A 14,654-nucleotide genomic window follows, 5' to 3' on the forward strand; every position below is an offset into this window, starting at 1 on the left:
TACTAGTATTATTTCGTACTCCATATTATGTTAAACTAGTGAGTAGGCCGAGCGTTGCCCCGGGTTGCTACTTTTATATTCGTGCAATTGGGACATTTTTTGTGAGGATTTTGAAATATAAAATCGATATTATTGAATGTGTTTTTTTTTTTTTTAATAATTAAATCATGTGATTTACACTTATGTACAATTTTTTATAATGTTTATAACACTCTTGATAATGGGCTGAGATGGTTAATAAGTCACCTTTGATATAAGTGGTTGGGGGTTCAAATCCCCTATTTTTGTATGTGGCCAGCCACAATTTTTATTTTTTATTTTTTATTTTTTATTTAAATTACCACAACTCTTCTCTCTCCCTTTTTCTTAGCTTCTTCTCCAAGCCAAATCACACATCACCAAGGACACCAACAATTATATCTCTACTCCACACATTTTCTCTCTCCTCTTTTCTTAGCTTCTTCTTCAAGCCAAACCACACATCACCAACAACCATATCTCTACTCTACCCATTTTCTCTCTCCTCTTTGCTAAATTGCTACAATTAAAGCCCGAAATTGTAGAAATTGGGTGTCAAATTGTTGTGAAAAATTGTGATTAATTATCGTTAAGATCATGAACAACATTTGAAGTAGTGAAATCGATGAGAACCAAAGAAATTTGAGCTCCTTTTCTTCGTGGAATCTCAAATCGAACATTCTACGTCAAAAACTGTAGGGTGTTACTAGTTTGGTCAGGGGTTACTTGTAGGGTGTTACTGGTTTGGTCAGGGGTTACATGTAGGGTGTTACTGGTTTGGTCAGGGGTTACATGTAGGGTGTTACTGGTTTTGGTCAGGGGTTACTTGTTGGGTGTTACTGGCCATGGTTTTGGTCAGGGGTTAGGTTACGTGTAGGGTGTTACTGGTTTGGTCAGGGGTTACTTGTAGGGTGTTACTGGTTTTGGTCGGGGGTTACTTGTAGGGTGTTACTGGTTTGGTCAGGGGTTACTTGTAGGGTGTTACTGGTTTTGGTCGGGGTTACTTGTAGGGTGTTACTGGTTTTGGTCGGGGGTTACTTGTAGGGTGTTACTGGTTTTGGTCGGGGGTTACTGGTTTGGTATGGGGCCTACAAGAAACCCTTTTTTTTTTTTTTTTTTTAAACCAACCTACAAGCAACCATTGAATAAGTAATTCATACAAGTAATCTTTGAAGTAACTCATATCAGTAACCCTTGAATTAACCCATACAAGTAACCCCTAAAAAAAAAAAAAGTACCCTTGAAAAAAAATATAAGTAACTCCTGAAAAAAAAAAATACAAGTAACCCTTGAATAACTAATCCATACAATTAACCCCTGAAAAAAAAAAACAAGTAACTCCTGAAAAAAAAAAAAAAAAAAAAAAACAAGTAACCCCTGAAAAAAAAAATACAAGTAACTCCTGAAAAAAAAAAAATACAAGTAACCCCTGAAAAAAAAATTACAAGTAACTCTTGAAAAAAAAAAATACAAGTAACCCATGAAAAATACAAGTAACCCTGACAAAACCAGTAACCCCGTTATGCACGTGAACAGTAACCCCGTTATACACGCGTCAGAATCCGTTATTTTTACTGACTTGGCAGCAGGCCACACGGTGTGACCTGCTGCACCAAAAAAGCTCTGCATGTTTGTTACAAATGTTAAAAAGAGCTTAAATAGATGCAAATTTTCTTTTACTTGTATAATTGTACGTGTAGTAATTTAAAATAACACTTTATATGCTTTGTTCAATTTATCAAGCTCAATTATACAATTGATAATAATTTTTTATTTATCGTTTAATTGTAATGATGTGGAAAATTTAATTTGTCAAATTTTATCAAGTTCATTTAATTATACAATGGATATTAATTTATAATCAATTGTAAAAACACTAACTATGTATAGAAAATGGACGGACTATGAATTTGGGATAAACCATAATAAAACCCTTGGCAAAAATGGGCAGGTTGACTGAACATAATTGAGCAAAGTGACAAGTATATAATGAATTGATAATAAAGGATAGAATACAAAAAATCAGGGTCCATGAGAAAATGGAATAACGAGGAGTAAATTCCAAAATTACATTTAATTGAGCGTTGATATGAAAACAAAAATAATCCATAAATATATGTCACGGGCGTATCATATCCTAGGTATAGTACTGTATATGCAATTATGTATTGCAATTATATTGTACAATTTGTAATTACAGTTTGCATGCATGCAATGCGAGAAATTGAAGGAACTCTAATTTGTTCATGTGATCATACACTTAACACATTCATTGCCTTTTGTCGGTTTAGCTGCTCTCATTTTGTTGGTTCGGATAATAATATACCTAGTATGACTACGTATTAGGTTACTTTATACGGAGTACTCAGTATTTGATCATTAAATTTTTCACTACTTTATGTCGACTATCGAGTTAACTAAATCTTACCTTGTTATTTATAGGGTTGTATAGATTATATACTACGGAGTATTTATGCAATTACATACTTATATATTATTATCATTGCATTTTGCATATAACTATGTTTATCAATGAGAAAAAATATACAAAGTATATACAGAGAATGATAAAAGTAGGAGAGAGTAGTAGTTAAAATTTGGAAAAAATTATTTCCTCACACAAGATTGATTGACAAATGCCAAATAGAATACGATTAAGAAATAAAAGTACTGTCATAATGTCTTCTTATGATGATTATCTATTTCAAGTAGGGTACGTCTATTTCTTTTTCAACAAAGAAGCAAAACTTTTTGATAAGAAGTATGATAACGCTGTACAAAATCTAATTAGTGCAAAGAATTTCGTTTTCTCATCCAAAAGAATTAAGATTGAAATTAAACCAAAAAAATACGGAGTATTTGAAAGAGCATAACCATCAAACCATGTACGAGCACAAATAGTTCATTTTATCAATTTGTTTGATAAAAAAGTTCATGTTATTAACATTTTAAATTAATTATGAAGAATAATCTTTTTCTTTCAATCCCTTGAGGGGAAAAAAAAAATCCACATACTACATAAAATTGATCCAACAACAATAGCACGATTCAGACATAATCCGGATTGTGGGGGCATTTGTAATAATAATCCTGCAGAAAGTGAATTACCAAGTTCAAATAAGAAAGAAGCAGGATGTCTTAATCCTAATATTTTCTCTCTTCAAAATAAAGATTAGAAGGGCCATTTTCTCCAACTAATTATTACAGTATCTTCTTAGTGGACTGGATTATTAGTAAAAGACCAAAAGCGTGTTAATTGCGGTTAAACAACACCACACTGAGTTATTTTGTGGTACGTTTTGGTTTGAGACAAATTTCAAACCACAATTTTATGATTTGGTTTGATACGATCAAATTAAAATGGACTAATAATGTTGCTAATTATAGACTACGGAGTATAATATATTTTTATTACTCGTATAAATTATTTTCATCTCGTCTGGGTCATGGTCATGATCGTAAAAGTTAGACATCCAGTCCGATCGTACCATACTACTACGAACAGTCAGTGGCGGATCCACGTTGATGCCCGGGGGGCACGTGCTACCAAAAAAAAAAAAAAAAAACTGGAAAAGCATCCCTTATAGCTGTATATATATTATAATTTGTAGTAGTGTTAAATGACTCCAGCATTGCTTCAGTGGTTAGGGAGTTGGATTGATGAACAATTTTTTGTTCCTGAAGTTCAGGGTTCGAGACCCCATAACATCAATTTTTTTTTTGCTTTGAACCCAATTGAATTTTCATTTTCCTCCTACTACGTATTTAATTAACACAAGGATAAGCTATTACTATCTTTTCATGATAATTTTTTTTTTTCATTTTCACACTTTTTATAAACAGTCCTTGTTAATATGAAATACTCTCTCTGTTATATTTTATAACATTCTTCTCATTTTCATTACATAATATTTATTGCATTTATTTGGGCATTATTAAATCTTATTTATAATCGTATAAAAATTTACACTGAAATAAATATAAAAAATCATACTCCAACTGTGTTAAATAAATGAAACGTTTTGACTTTTTGTACAATTTATCTAATTCACTTTAGCTAATATTTGTGATTTATACATAACAATAAATATATTCATGTGGGTACTTGCTGGAATCGTCAAATTTATTACTTTAATATTCAATTATTATAAGATTAATTATTAAAGATATTTCCAGTCAAAGTTTTACGTTAGCATATGTGCACAAGGAAAAATTTATACCAAAGTTTTCGCTATAAATTCATATGTAACTTTGACAAAATAAAAAATAAACAGGTAGAAAGTTTATAATATTATAATCGATATCCACAATATAATTGAACTTGTCAATATAAATGTCTAAATTTGATTGTTAATTATTATACGACTACACAACGCATTATATCCATGTTTGGCTGATTATATATTATGATACGTTACAACAATGTTATACTTTTTTTTTTTATTATTATTATTGTCTAGTGCTACCCCTAGTTCGGATTCCTGGATCCGCCACTGCGAACAGTACTACCATTGTTGATTTGTTGGCACTGAAGCTTCTTGATATCATGTTGTCATGCATGGTGAAAAATTTGTTGTTTATAAAATCAATAGTGTCAGTACTTAGTAACATAACTATATATTTTGTAGATCATATTCAATAGCGCCTGTTAGTTACTCGTTAGTCCAGTGCCTTATCATTTCATCAATTTCTTTCCAGATGAATATTGTTTTTGTTTCTTCCTCCACTGGCTAAATATATCTAGCATGGCTTAGAGCTATTGAGCTCGTATTTTGTTAAGACACTTGCTAATTAAAATTAAATAAGGAATACAAGGTACAGTATAACAAAATAGCAACAATAATTGGAAGGAGAGTGAAACCTAACCACCAAGAAATGAACCCCGAATTCGGATTAGGCCAAAGGGTGAACTAGGTTAAAAAAACATGTCATTAATCATATGGTACTCCATAGTACACTATGAGAGTATTTGCTTCATTATTTATGATCGTTAAGCTACAGAGTCTTATAATCTACTATAACCTATCTCAATTTTTTCAATGCTATTAAATTCTATTTAGGACTGTGTGATTCATTCATGTAGGTTACATATTATAGATATATAGCCTTTAGTTTTTTTCATTATGTTTAAGTTGGCGATAAGGATCCACAAAAGTAACATACTCACTTTACCAAACCCAAATATAAGAGTGTATACTGTATAGTAAGTAATTTAAATTTTGGAGTAAATAATAGTCATTCTGTGTGTATCAATTAAAGTAAGGAAAATGATATACATAGCCCTTAAGGCTACATATAAGCATTAAATTTACGCTTGAAAATCGTAAAAAGTTTAAATTTACAAATCGATAACGCGAATAAATTCTGATCTAGATTGAGAGATTCATTTAATTTTAATATTTGTTATCATTTAAAAAAAAATTTAAAAAAAAATTCCGAAAATTAAAAATGTGCCTTTGAAAAGAACAAGAAAAAGTTATTTCAATCAAAGTTTATTTTTCAAAATCAACATGATTTTTGCAAATAATTAATCATCTAATTTAAAATTTCAAAATACTCCGTACGGCGTATTAATGAACAACAATACCAGGCGAACAAACCGTTATTTAATCCATTGTCACATAAGCTTTTTAGATTAAATATATTTTTTTCTAATTTATAATTATGTTAAGACTCCTTAAGACTCGATAAAATTTATCTCTTCAATCGCTCAGACTTATTTTTTTACATATAAATTAAATTATTAAAGTTTTTTTTTAAAAAAAATAAATTAATTGAGTGTTAATAAATTGAGTCTTGAATTTTCAAGACTCCACTTCAAATTTTATTAAGACCAAACTTCATAAATGCTTAAAAATAATAAAGTCTAGTCTTAAGACCGCAAAATTAAAAAATGATGATGTCATCTAGAATCATAAGATCTAGGGCTAAATTTGATCTTAGGAGCTCTGAAGAAAACCAAGTTACAAAAATTAAACATCGTGGCCGTCCATGCCGATAATATAAAAGTAGATCAGCCAGTAGGTAAAGCTAAGAAATGCACCAAATAAAGGCAAATTCTTATCTTGTTTTTTCCTTAGCTTGATAAAGCTTGAAAGGAGTGTGCACCCTTGCAACTAACTAAGAATACTACTATTGTCTTTGCACTTCCTTATAATCAAAGCAGACATTTATTTTTGGACATTTGGTACACTGTTTCTTTCGTAACATTTCTGTACATACTTGGCAGCGCACTAGAATCTTATACAAACTACGCAGTGCAAACATATTGCTTGCAATAAAGTGATATTTTATATCTCACAAATAATGTCCTTTTGTTGTGAGTAATATGAAATTGAGGTAGTGTTAGATTTTATAATTGAATACTAGTATTATTATTTATGTTATTTCATGGATTGAGTATGGTACTATTTGTTAGATTTCGGAAAAACTCTTCAAATTGGAGTATGTACCATTAATCAATATATTATAGCGTTTTCATTACTAGTCCTAATCACGTTAGGATAATAAGGATACAAAATATTGAAAAATTACCTACATATATCCTTTACATTTGTACACTTGACGACCTGTAGAGTGTACGTAGGCTGGTATCCAATCTTTTTCACCCTTTAAATATAGCTAGCTTATAAGCAAACTTTAGTCATGTGCTTAAATGCTATATACAGTGCTAATGAGAGGTGGGTATTCATGTAATTCAATCTTTGATTTTGATTATTATTCGTTAATCGAGGATGCGCATATATGGAATGGGATTAGAAGAAGAATTACATATTTTTTTATGGAAGTTTGGATGTGGTTAACATGTTAGGATACAGGAATAGAAAGAGAATGGAAACTGGCACTGAATTATATTTTTTAAAATACAGCAGCACTGAATTAAAATTTCAATATAATAAATAACTTGGTCCCAAAGTTCTTATAAAACGACAGCTTAAATTTGCGTAATTTAGATTTGAAAACCTAAATATACATATATATTATGCCATAGAGTCTATATTTTTTGGTGAAATAAACTATGCTATAATATAATGGGCGTCGTGTTGTGATGCCGTGCTGTTTGTGGCTAGTAAATGCGCGATTACATTTAAAAAAAAAAAAAAAAAAAAACTATTATTAATTAATCGTGATTTAAGTAATTATCAGGATGATAATAATGAGCTTCATCACAAGGAGACAATTACATTGACATGCGTTACTTGTCTCATTCTCTAATATCATCACTTGATAATATAAACCATTAGCTTAACTAAAGTACCTTTTTTAACAGGCATCCTAGCCTAGTGACTGACTGAGGGAACTGATAAATGGCATACTATACTAGGATTAATTTGAAATGCATTTCAAAATTTAGTATATATGTTTAGGTAACTTGATGTATGTGATTTTCTTAACAAAATAATTATTCTCCTTTTTGATAAAACTAAATGCTTATGTACTTATGTAGTGTGACATTTATATCCACGTGACATGTTCTTTAGTCACATAAATGTGTATGAATATATGATAATAATAAGATAATGATTCCAAAAAGACTACCATGAGAAAAGATATCTATAGATTGAAGCTCCCCCACTCCCAAACCTTACATCCCTCCAATTTACATTGTATATGGAAGTCCTAAAGGGGTGCATATTGCATTTAGGATGCCTAAGTTTTGATATATTCATTACCTCATCATTGTTTTCTTTTATTATTTATACTAATTAAGAAATGCTCAATAGAATGAATTATATATACTTCAAAGAGCCTTAGCTCAATATATAGCTCCCATTTACAACATTGATCAAGAAAGTCAAGATCGTTATTAAAAAAATATATATATAAACAACCTAGGATCTTTATTTAAGGTCCCAATTTGAAATCTACATTAAATGTTCTCTTACAATTTAAATTTTAAACCCTTCAATACCCTAAAGGTCCTATTTTTCTGATCTCTGTGCAATCAAAGCCTCTTTATCCATCGATCATGTTATAAAATTAGGCTTAAAGTAGTCTCTTGCACTTAAAAAGTTCTAGTTTTCACTACAAGAAAAATCACTTTTCGTAGCGATTATTTCGTAGCGATTGTTCATTCGCTACAATATGCAAGTATGTTTGTGAAATAATTAAGGATGTCGTATCATTTTTACAATCGTCATGGTTTTCCCATATAAAATCGATACGGAAAGCATAATAATACATATCCACACTATTTTTAAACATTTATATAATTTTGAGAAATCGTATCATTTACAATCGCCACTAAATCCTAAAAATCGATACGAAAAGTCTTTTCAACGCTAGATATATAAATATTGTTTGACAAAGAATACATAAAATATGTCATAGCTTATTGGTGAAACATTTAATATAAGAGTTTGAGGTTGCATGTTCGAATCTTGTAAAGATCATACGCATGTTTTTTTTTTTTATTGAGGCCAACCCCAACGATATTGAAAACCACTACTAAAGGCTAAGGCAACGGGGGATATTGTATCGAATGACCATTCGTTGGGAAAGCTTTTTGTTGCAATTACAATCGATGCTAAAGGTTAAAATAATCGCTACGAAAAGGTTATTTTCTTGTAGTGTTTATATTGACACAAAATTAGTTAATCAATCTATTTATTTATTTTTCTTTTTGTTTTAAGAAAAAACAATCAATTACCTAGGGCACTATCGCCACTATGTAAACATAAGGGTAAATTCATATACAAGTACTACAACAAATTAATTCATATATAAGGGTAATTAATTAAGTATTACCAAGTTATGATATCTTATTTTTGTTTGGTTAATAGGAAGTTACACTTTCCTTCAATTTCTTGAATAAGTGATTATTATAAATTTTAATTAATGTGCACAACTTATTGCTGTTAAAGTTTAGCGTATATTGTATTCACTTAATTTTACTTATCAAATCTCATTAGATCTTATTTTAATTGTAAATTGAACTTAGGTACGCAACCCCTACATATTAACCCATATTTTGACTTATTTTTCTAAAATAAGTGGATATAAGGTGAACAACTAACACAAAATCTTATTTTAAAATAGATCGAATTGATCTTAAATTTAACAAGTACATACAAGTAGATCTAGAGTCCTTAATTAGAAGGAAGTTAAGACTACATATACTAAATTAGATTTTTGAAACACCTTATATCTTCTTGAAAAAATAGTAAAATCATGGTATAAGATGATATCAGATCGACAACGTATAATATAATACTGTTTAAAAATGCATGAATATGATAATTGGGTATAAAATATAGTTTAACACATGCAGCCTATGTCGTATGTATGTTGTAGCACTAGGATGCCAACTAATCTAGGATAAAACCTTAGTTATGAAATAATCCTAGTATAAAAATGCATGAAACAAACATAGAGTAGGTGTTAAGAATAATAAAGCATATCTTAAGTTATGTATAATATAGTAAAATATATGAATAAAATGTACTTAGGTTGTTGAATAGCATGAAGCAAAATGGTTGGGTGGGGGATTAGTGGGCGGGCTACTCGTACGTGGTGGTGGGTTGGTATGGTGGGCGAAGGGTTGCCAGCCTTTGGTGTCACGCCTACTATTTCTATTTGAGCTCTTATTCTTGGAATTGCGTTTTTTTTTTCTTTTCTATTTCAAATAATTTATTTTTACCGTTTCTTTCTTTCTTTTTGGGCGTGGTTACATTTTTGCCAGCCCCCAAAATTCGTGCTTCAAATTTAACCTCCTTTATCTATAACTTTCTTTTGTAGTGCTACCATATTTGGTTTTTGCTTATTTCTAGATTAAGGGGATATGTAGTGTTTTATCTTTTTGGTTAACTTTATGGTTTTAACTTCAACTTTGTTTACCCCTTTTGAGTTTTGACCAAATTTAGGTTTAAAAACTTGCTTTCAAATTAAACCTCAACTTCATTTTTGAAGTCCAAAACTTTATAATATTATTCTTTTGGTTCATTTTTGTGATCATTTAGTCTAAACTTTATGCTTGCCCTTCAACTGCATTGATATATATGCTGTACTGTGCATGTATGTAGGGTATGAACATGCATGTTAGTGCTATTATTCCATTATTTTGGAGAAATGATATGCATGTGGATGTATAAATTAATAATACTAGCTCTACATTTCTAACATTTACTCTATAAATACATATACATATAGCACATGTACATATCATAAATGTGTATATTCATATAAGCTACAATCAATGAGTGATACATGTACGGGACAATTTTAGTGGCTCTTGGACGTATGAGAGAATTTACGGATAATATATAACATTGATTTTATAGTTTATTACTCTAGTAGCTTAGTAGGGCAAATGACAACTCCATCTACTGGCCTGGGACATTAATGAATGAATTTGGATGAAATGGAAAAGCATATGATTTTATGATATATTAATAAATATTGAGATGAGTAGAAAGTGCAATGAATGACCCATTTTGGCAATGTATGAGTTGAGAGAGACAACACACAGAGGAACAAGTGAACGAAGTAAGGCAACAAGATAATATTAGCAAAAGTTAAGAGATGAAGCCAAAATTAAATTTTTTGCTAGGGAATCAGAGATATCCATCACAGTAATAACTTGGAGTGCTCCAGTTCACACAAACCATGAATCATGTGAATCTGATATTATTTCCAAAACATTTTTATTTACTTTTGTGTGAGAGTTTGTATTTGTGTAGTCAATGTCTCTAAATATATTTTGCTTCTGATCTTGGTGAATGAAACGCATTCAAAGCATTTCAGTGGTCCTCCACAGTCTTTGATATTCATGCCTAATTCAAGGAAAGGGCTGCATTGGAGTTTGGCCTCCCCTAGTCCCCAATCATCTTCAATTCTTCATTGCCTTCGTTCTCTATTTCGCTCTGTGCACCTTATATTCACTTATTTTATATTCCGTATTGAATGAGTTTAAAAATATTTGTAAATAACATATAGGTGTAAGGTTAATTGGGTTTTAGACAAATTCTTTGTTGGAATATGCCTTAAATTAGTGACCAAGTAGATACATGGTCATGAATACATGACCGCGTAGTCTACGCTACTAATTACCCATTAATATGTCCGTGTGGTTCACAATACAAGACCGTGTAGTCCTTGTGAAGATTCTGCACATGACGGTTAGTTGAGATATACTCTGGGAACAAATTAGGGTGTTATTAGGGTTTCCTTACATTATAAAGGGATCATTTAGCTCATCAATTAGTTCATACCTTAGAAAGCCATTAAGATTAAGACTCCTCATGTTATTCACTCATTCTTTCTATATTATAGTGAAGAAGTTCTCGAATTTCCCTTTGTGAACGTAAATTCTTGTGTTCTTTATTCATATTTTTTTTTTATGGTATTTCTCGTTCTTTTCATTGACTTGTTCCGCAATAATCAAACAAAATTATTCTCTTATTTGCTAACATTATTAATGAGTGCATATATAATGGCCTAACATGTTAAATGAATTTAGGGCTAATAAATTTATAGAAGCCTAGTAATACTCCGCAATAAGAGTAGGCCATATATATTGATGACAAGTATGTACATGTGTTTTTTATAATGTTGATGAACTGATGATCTTCAATCATAAATTTTGAATGAAGAATTATTAGTGTTTTGATGGGACTTGAAGTAAGGGTCAGTGGGCTATTTGAGTGAAGTTGGAGTTTAGCTTACTAACTTCAAATCTAGATTGGACTGGGCTAAAATCAAAAGTAGTCCTTAAGTTGGCCATGTCCATGTAGTTGGAATCATTGCACTAGGCCTTATAAGCATCTGTAGAAGCTACCAAATAGGGTCTAAAGCTACCTTAATCTGAATTCATGTCACTTTAACTATTACTAGATTGCATTAAAATTGATCTCGCATGTAAAAATTTCTCTCAAGATCCATTGAACTCCATAGTCATCCTTATCATCATCAAATTTTGCAATAGCACATCACTAATCACTAATGGCTTGAATGTGGATCTCTATTCTCGGCTTCTTGGGCATCTTGCCATTCAACTTTGTGATGAAATCTCATTCACTCATTTGGATTAGTAAGTCCTCCTGGGTGGCTGGGTTAAAAAGCAAATGAGTATAATAAATCACATTCTCACATTCAGTTTGGTCAACTTCCATTGGCCCAACATACACTTGGGAACTCACTATAATTTTTTAATGTTCATCACTCCATTTACACTTTTTTAGCCCAATTAGCCCAGCCTATTTACTCTCTACCCCACTCTAAAACCAACCACTAAAAAAATAAAATCACATATCCACCCAAAAAAAAATCCATGGCTAAGGGCAATGATGGCGATGAAGCGCAACCAGCAGAACTACCAGCATCATTCCTCCGCCACATGATCAACCTCGACACAACACTCTCCCAATCAATCCACTCTCTCTTCCATCCGTTGATCCCACGCGCCGCCTTGAAACTCCTCGAGATCACCGGCGACGGCCGTCTCTGGTTCCCCATCTCCCTCTCTCTCCTCCTCTCCCCACTTTCACTCCACTCCTCAACTCTTTACTCCTTCTCACTCTCTCTCCTCCTCGGTCTTCTCTCCGACATCATCTTCATCGGACTCCTCAAACACCTCATTCGCCGCCGCCGCCCTCACTACAACCCTCTCATGGGGGCCACCCTCCCTGTCGACCACTGGTCTTTCCCAAGCGGCCACGCTTCTAGAGTCTTCTTCATTGCTTCCATTTTCTCCCTCTCCATCTCAGCCGTTGCTGAGGGGATCGATCAGTTGAGGTTCCGTGATCGGGAGATTGTTGACCGTTGGATCGGAGGACGTGATTCAGGTCAGGTTGTTGTTGTAATGTTGATTTTGGTATGGGTTTGGTCGGTTCTTACTTCGATTTCCAGAGTTTTGTTGGGTCGACATTTTGTATTAGATGTTGTTGCGGGTGCCTTTGTTGGTATTTTTAATGGCGCCTTTGTTCATCGTTATTTGCAGTTTTAATTTTGTTTTCTTTTAATTATTCATCAACCCAATTTGCAATTAACTGTTGTATTAGTTGATTATTTCTGATTGAAATTACTATATGAAGTACTGAATTTGGGATAATTATCTTTCAGTGTACTCTTTTTATTTTATCAATGATCAATTTATCATTATTTTATAAAAAAAACAACATAACCAAAACAATTGCATATATACTTGTATCTGCTTCCCAAAAGCATAACGAGTTAAATGTTAATCAAAAGACTACTACTCGTAAAAATGAGTCCATCCGTCAGTAGGAAATTGGCCCATATTACAGTATGGATAAGGTTGTTGCAGGTAGCATTTGTATTTGTCTCAATTGCAGATAGCTTGTAAAATAATGGTGTAAAACAAGATGAATACTGCATCTATGAGGGACCCCCCAAATAAAATGAGTGTGATGAAAATCCAGAAGTCTGAATTTTTATGACAGTCAAGCTGAAACAGTCATGATCGTACTCTCATCCAAAACTTGGGTCAATACACTCACTGACCTCACACTGCTACGGAGTACGGACTAGTTTTTAATACTTTGAATTTAATCATTAAGTAACACTTTGAACCCTAATAGAGTATCTCACTTTACAAATGGTGATTAATACAAAGTACATTTGTAACTAATCTCAAAATTCAAAAGTACTTATGAATGTTGAAACAGAGGGAGTACGACCTAAATATGTATAGGTGGATCCAGCTATATTAGGAGTTCTCCGTATGATTGTGTTGGGCTGCTGATGCTAAAACTGAAGCCAAAGCGTGGGTGTTAGTGTTAGTGTTAGAGGAAGAGGAAGAGGAAGAGGACCATTGTGTGATTGAGAGGCAAAGGCCCACATGATTAGGACCTAACCTTGGACCGCAGTTAAACTTATCTGAGATTTGTTGTTTCAGTCTGCAAAAAGCCCAATTAATGTGACTGCTCATTTACATATGTTTGGGTCAATGCTATTATTAGTCTTTCTTGACTGCCTTCAACCAACCTCATCTTCTGCTCATTTTCCTCTTAACTCAGGACTTCTTAAAAACACAAGGGCAGAAGGAAATATAAGTTTCTCTATTGAATGTCTGATTTTCAATGAGTAGGTATATGGACCTTTCCAAATCCCATTATCAATGAGCTACTACATGTTAGGTTTTTGGTTGGTTCACACCTCCATCTTTGCCAAATATAATTCATTACTTTCCACGATATTCAAACTCCTCACTAGTTACATATCTACTTTGAATTTGCGTACTCAAATCATCTTATAGTCTTTTCATAGTGCTAGAAACAAAACATAATTCTTATGAATAATAAAACCACTTATAAAAACTACTCGTAATGCTTATTGATGAGAAGGCAAAATTTAAAATGCTATAAAATCTTTTTGCTGTGCGCTTTTATCATAGATTGATTAATGAATTATCCTACATTGACTATGATAATACTTGGTAATGTTTAGAGCTTGCATGAACAAGCTAAGGCATTGATCTCTTTCCTTGATTAATCAGAAGTTAATGTAAAGAATAGTGTAATTAGTGGAGGTTAGCATCTTCTAGTTATTCTACAAGCTAGCTTAGGTTAAAGCAAACATTCACAATAACAGAATAGTACTAGTACTACTACGTACTCCACTAGTGATACTATCATACTACGTAAGTACGTATTGAATGACAGTACTACGTATTTAAC

At 32.0% G+C, this 14,654-nt stretch overlaps 1 pseudogene; it reads left to right on the plus strand.

Moving 5' to 3' along the window:
* The first annotated feature begins 12,263 nt into the window (after window positions 1–12,263).
* Window positions 12,264–13,066, plus strand: LOC145581637 (putative lipid phosphate phosphatase beta pseudogene; annotated as a pseudogene).
* The last annotated feature ends 1,588 nt before the right edge of the window (window positions 13,067–14,654 follow it).

Source organism: Chenopodium album, chromosome 2, assembly GCF_948465745.1.
Source record: "Chenopodium album chromosome 2, dcCheAlbu1.1, whole genome shotgun sequence".
Lineage (NCBI taxonomy): Eukaryota > Viridiplantae > Streptophyta > Magnoliopsida > Caryophyllales > Amaranthaceae > Chenopodium > Chenopodium album.